Genomic DNA, 6,147 nt, shown 5'->3' with positions numbered 1-6,147 from the left:
AGTTCGGCTCGCTCCAATCACGTGCGCAATTGATTGTGAATTCCTTCCAGTTTTCTTTTTTTTAATTATTTTTAATTTAAAAAAGCAAATAGAAAATGTATATTTTGATGAGCTAGGGTGTTATTTTTTGAAAGTCAGCTGAAAGATGATTAGACACCACAGCAAAAGCTGCTAAATGCACTGAAACCCTAGAATGTGATTTTTGTTACTTTTTTTTCTGTGTAAGCCTCTTTTTTTTTTGCTCACTTGTTTGTTTGGTAGCCTTTCAATTTGCTTGTTTGGAGGAATGGACATCATTGTTTTTATTCTGGAGGGAAGTTCTTGTTGGTGTTTCTTTCCCAAAAATTGACTTAGAGATTAAAATTTGGTACTTACAACAAAGTTAAAAAAAAAGTGAATATCAATGAATCAATAAAATCACAAAAGAAATTGAAAAAAAAAAAAGAAAATGCAAATTGTGAACTCCTGTGTCAGATTCAAATGCCCTGGAGAGTGTGAGTTTCTTTGCACACCTCAGTAAACATAAGTGAGGGCTCAATTAAGTATGATGTGAGTGATTGACTGGTGATTGGGGATGAGTGAATAGGAAGAAAAGAAATGTCATGGAACAGAGTCTAGCTAAAACAGTATCTGTCACTCAACATGGTGAGCTAAGGGTGTGTATGTGTGTGTTTGTTTGTTTTTGACATTTATGTGTTTCAGGATGTTCTTTTTGTAGAAGGTCAGTCTGGGTAGGAGAGATCAGGGTCTAAATCTAGGTGGTTTGGCAGATGCCTTAGATTGAATTAGCTTCTGGTCAGTTTCAAAGTTTCATACAGATTGGTAGAATCAGGAAGATATACACAGGTCCAGGGACTCAGTAAAGATTAAAATAAATAGAATACCAGAGGAGGTGGGGGATATGGGGAGATGTTGGTGAAAGGGAAAAAACTTTCAGTTAGAAGAAGAATAATTTCTGGGGATCTAGTGTGCAGTATGGTGACTACAGTTAACATACTGCACTGTATACTTGAAAGTTGCTGAAAAGAATAATCTTAAATGTTCTTACCCATAACAACAACAAAATAGTAGTTATATAGGTGACAGATATATTAACTAACTTTATTGTGATAAACATTTTCCAGTACATATGGGCATCAAATCATCACCATTACACACCTTAAACATACACAATGTTAAATGTCAATTATCTCTATAAAGCTGGGGGTGGAAATAAAATAGTCAGATGAGAAATTGTGGCCTGAAACTCAGGAGCAAGAAAAATCTCAACGGGTCAAAGAATAGGTATGGGAGTTCTCCACTTGGGTCCAAGGCCTCTTGTCTTCAATCTCCTTTATGTGAACTCATCAGGCCTTGTTACTGTATATTTGGTGCCAGAAGGACTGTCAAGACCCTAAAGGGTGAAGTTTTCCCTGAGAAGAACAGAGAGGTGAGTCTTATGTAGAAGTTTTTGGGTCCTCTACTCTCTTAAAAGAGATGGTCGTATCTTATGGCAAAGAGAAATCTGGCCATATCTCCGATTCTGCACCTGCTGTGAGCTACGTTGCCTAAGATTTGGGCATACAGACACTATCCCAAGCTTGAGCTCCAAATGCACAGTAGTCTTTCATCTTATCAAACTGAGTTGGGGCATAAGTGAATCAAGAGAGAGCTGTACTTTGTCTAACTGGATTCTCCATGTCTTTTTCTCAGTCCTGACAATTTCATATTAGGGACCATGAATGGCCAAGGATACGGATGGATAAATGTGTGCCAGAGAGACTCAAGGCCACAGGGTAAACATAAAATATCTAGAACATCAACTTTATTCAAGCTGGAGACTTGTTTATTGTATTTTTCTGTTCTATAATATATAATATACTTATATGTTAACATATATGTATGTATATATGTATAAATTTTTGAATGGATTTTTAAAACACTATGCCACTTGAAAGAAATGCCATGACCATTGTTTGCCATATGGGGCTCTGGGCATGCATATTTACTCTTCTCTAAGGTTACAGCCCCTCAGGTGGAAGGGCTAACAAGTTCTGCCAATGCCACACACACACCAGTCCTACCACTGTGAAGGTGTTAGAAATACCTAAGATGACCCCACAGACCATTCATACTCTTCACCCTGAGAACTTCAACAAATGTTTTCTGAGGCTGGCTTCCTTAGGTCAGAGCATCCCATCCCAGGGCTGACGGGAGGAAGGAGAGAAATTTGAGCTCTCCCACAAGTCAGAATGAGTGACCAATATAAAAGTTTTATTAGAAAACTACTCTCAAAACCATAATCTCGTTTTTTCTGGTAACATGATTTTTTTTTTAAAAGATTTATTTATTTACACAAGAACCAGGGTACAGGCCAGATGTGCGGAAGGGTGAAAGGATTCACCAGAGACAGAGCAGGGAACAGAACAGGGAAACTGATGAAATACACTGCTGAGGGGAGCAGCAGGCAAGACAGGAGAGGTCTGTTGCACCATGTGGGTTTCTCCCCGGCCAGTCGGGATCGAACTGGCGCTGCAGACTCTGATGACAACTTCACAGTGCGGTGCTCAACCACCTGCGCCACCAGGGAGGCCCTGGTAACATGATTTTAAAATAACAGGTCCATATTTCTACATGACACCTCAGTCTTCCCAGTTCCTGCAAAAAGAAGTTGAAGACTTGTGTAAGGAAAGGTAATAGGGAAAAGAGGAAGGGAAGGTTTAACTGTGTAAAGCCAAAGTGTATCAATGACTAGAAGAGGAGAAAATCAGAGCATGGCTAAAATGGGGACTCATGGCTTCTACTACTTCATTTGTTTCCTAATGAAACTGACTTCTAGAACATTCTTCTTTATACTTGGCTATACCTAAAGGATGTGTGAGATAAACTTTATCTTTTACTTCTGCTACTAAAAGGAAACAGTAGCTGTAGTCATAGATTGTTAAGATAAATTATGACTTTCTCCATGTCCAGTTTGACATTTTAGGAAGGGTGGAGCAAAACAGTGGCTGCGTGGGTGCACAGCTGCAGAAACAATAACAAAGGAGAATCTTTAAAACCAAAAGCCCAAGCAACATGCAATGGCTTTTGACTAAACCTAACATATAGAGAGAGTTGATAAGGGAAAAAAATCCATGATTTTTATTTACTTTCACATTTGTTTACTTTCCTTAAATAGATTTTTCGGGTTGATGATGTTTGTGCAAACTTGTCATTTTTATAATAAGGATGGAGAGAATGATACTATCTTATCTCAGTCACTATGATACTTACTCCTTGGATGACAAGACATCATGCTATTTCCAACTGATGTTAGCAACCCAAAATGCAGTCAGGTCAGTAAGGAGAATGCATTCCTTTTTAAAGTTAAGTTTGATAACAAATGATAACAAATGTATAGTGGTCATTCTAATTATGAGGGAAGTCCAAATGAATACAAATATACACATTAGAACATACAAGTTCTCCTAATAACTGATGTCATTCTCATAATCCCAGGAACCTTGTGGTGGGGAAGCAGGAGCAGAACAGTGGGTTTTCTTGCATGCGTCCCACAAATGAACTATTTCTGACAAACAAATTCTTCTCTAACTGCATAAATTTATACACAACATGGATAAGAATTGCTTACTTTACCATTTTACCTATTCTACCTATTTTTTTTAGAGCGAAATTGACATTTCAAAGCCTTGACTGAAAGCATTTGGGACATAAAAACTCCCCCTGGGAGCTTATTTAAAAGGCAGAAAAAAGAATGCCATCCACAGGGGACTTGACTCGGTTGGCTGGAATCTGAGCCAGGAATCTGTATTTTTGCATAAGCTCTAGTTGTTCCTACTGTGCTGGGGATGTGCAGACAATTTTAGGTTAATTGAAAGAGGAAATTTACTGAGTGCATGAAATGTGCCTTTCATACCAGAAGGTGGCTCCATAACATATTAAATCAGGCGCATTGCAGCTAACTAGCTAACTAGCTGAAATATAAAGGTCCCGAGGCCTTTATTTTCTCTCCATTACATTTCATTTTATTTTTTGGAAGCAGGGATGTTGTAGGAGGTGGAGTAAAAATGTGCAGGAACATGGTGTGCTAGAAAGTATTAATGGATATTGAACTAATTTTGCAATAATCAGTTGTTATTAGCTATTACGGTGTTACTGTGATGTTAAAGGAAATTTTCTTTGAAGTGTACCAGAAAATTTTGACATTCAACAACTAGAAAAGGCACAGAGGTTCTGGGCTCTTCCTGAACACGCTTTCAAATCTGGGAAAAACAGTCTTACAGGTGGCGCCCATTGTGGCTCGCTCTCGCCTCCTTAGAGAATCCCAGTTGTGAACCATACAGATGGCATGGGCATGTCTTGATGCCAGGCATCACGACTTCCTGTTTAAAATGCTGATACTATCTTATTCAGTTTCTTCAGGTTACTCACCTGGGTATAATCACAGAATGGGTAACATGGTCTCCACCTCTAGCCCTTAATCAACAAAACTGTATCAACAGCTCCTGTGTCTGCCTTCCTATGTCAGGAGTGTCCTGTGAATCATGTGTTGATAAGACAGTCCGCTTCCTTGCCTGTCTTTCTTTAGAGGCTCCTCAATGTTCCAAATTGCTACATTGACCTCATTCTTCCTAGAGTTAAATGCTGCTATTGTCATAGTGTCCCCAGCACTGCCATGTTAGTGACACGTTTCCCCTCTGTGATTCTTGGTAAGAGGCTTGAACTGGGGAAAAGAGGGTAGAGATGACTAAGGGCACACTGTTGAAATGAGGCACAAAACAAAGATGGTATTTCATCCCATCTTTCATTCACCTGGCTCCTCATTTCAGTACCTTACCCTCCCCATACCCTCCAACCAGGAAAAAAGGAAATGTAAACAGAGCAGACATCACTGTGGAATTCAAAGCATCTTCTGATGTCACTCACCTCTAGGAAAAATCCCTCGACCAAAGGCACAGTGCCTGGGTTCTGATTCTTCTTGAGAAATGTTTCTTTCTGATGCAGCATGAAGACCTGGAGGTAAGATAGTGAGGGTCTTACTTTAGTGGGGGGAGGGAGCAGAGAAAGCCCTAGCCTGTGTCATCAAGTCTATATGCTTCCTCTGATGTTCTTAGGGTACCATCAATCAAATAAAATCCAGGTCATCTTGTCCTGCCAACTAGACATGCCCAAATAGTACACTGTTTAGGCAGTTGCTCTGGGACCCTCACTATTCATTTATGTCATTAATATAAAGAAAATGACCTACCCTAGGGTTTGTGGGGTTTTTTTTTTTGACACTTTCAAAATATAATGTAACCTGTAAGAGAGGACAGGCAAAAATTATAGTCACCTCTTTAGAAATTCACTGGGGCCCTTGATGAAGTAAGAATAATTTTGCTGAAAAATAAAACAAAATTTGTAGATGTATTCATAGAAACAATTTTGTTGTATCTAACATGAATGAACAATTTAATGAGAATTTCTAGTGATGAGGAAAAATTTCAGAAGTAGCCAGGCTGTTCTCTTGAGCCCCAGAATGATAGGTTCTTGAAGTTGAGAAATAGGGACAGAAAGACAAGCACTATAGTTCAGAGGGGTCATGCATTCAGCCTGTGTGCCAGGGCTTCTGCCTCTTCTGATTTTTTTCTAAGTTAGATAGCTGACTTCAATGATTTGCCAGAAAGACTATTTCTCCAACCATTCTTCATTTGAGTTACCTTCCTAAAGCACAATATGAATCAGTTTACTTCCCTTCTCAAAAACTTGCAAATGCCCCTTTGTCGATAGATTTCTTTTTTTTTTTTTAAGATTTATTTATTTTTTTACACAAGCACTGGGTACAGTCAGAAGCGCGGGAGGGTGAGAGAATTCACCAGAGCCAAAGCGGGAAACAGAACAGGCAGACTGATGAAATACACTGCTGAGGGGAGCAGCGGGCGGCAGGAGAGGTCTGCACGCCATGTAGGACCCTCACCGGCAGCCAGGATTAAACCGGCGCTGCAGAGGCTGCGGGCAGCTTCTCAGCCCAGCGCTCAACCGCTGTGCCACCAGGGAGGCCCTGTCTATAGATTTTTTTAAGCCTAAACCCTTCAATATACTTTGGTCATAAACAGCTTTATCAGGTTTATAATAACAATGTTAACACCTAATGGGATACCACTGCCACAGCGACCAAGAGCCTCAGAT

The sequence above is a fragment of the Talpa occidentalis genome, unplaced genomic scaffold (assembly GCF_014898055.3).
Source record: "Talpa occidentalis isolate TD23 unplaced genomic scaffold, MPIMG_talOcc4v2.1 talOcc4.4, whole genome shotgun sequence".
Taxonomy (NCBI): Eukaryota; Metazoa; Chordata; class Mammalia; order Eulipotyphla; family Talpidae; genus Talpa; species Talpa occidentalis.
This window is presented reverse-complemented; position numbering follows the sequence as displayed.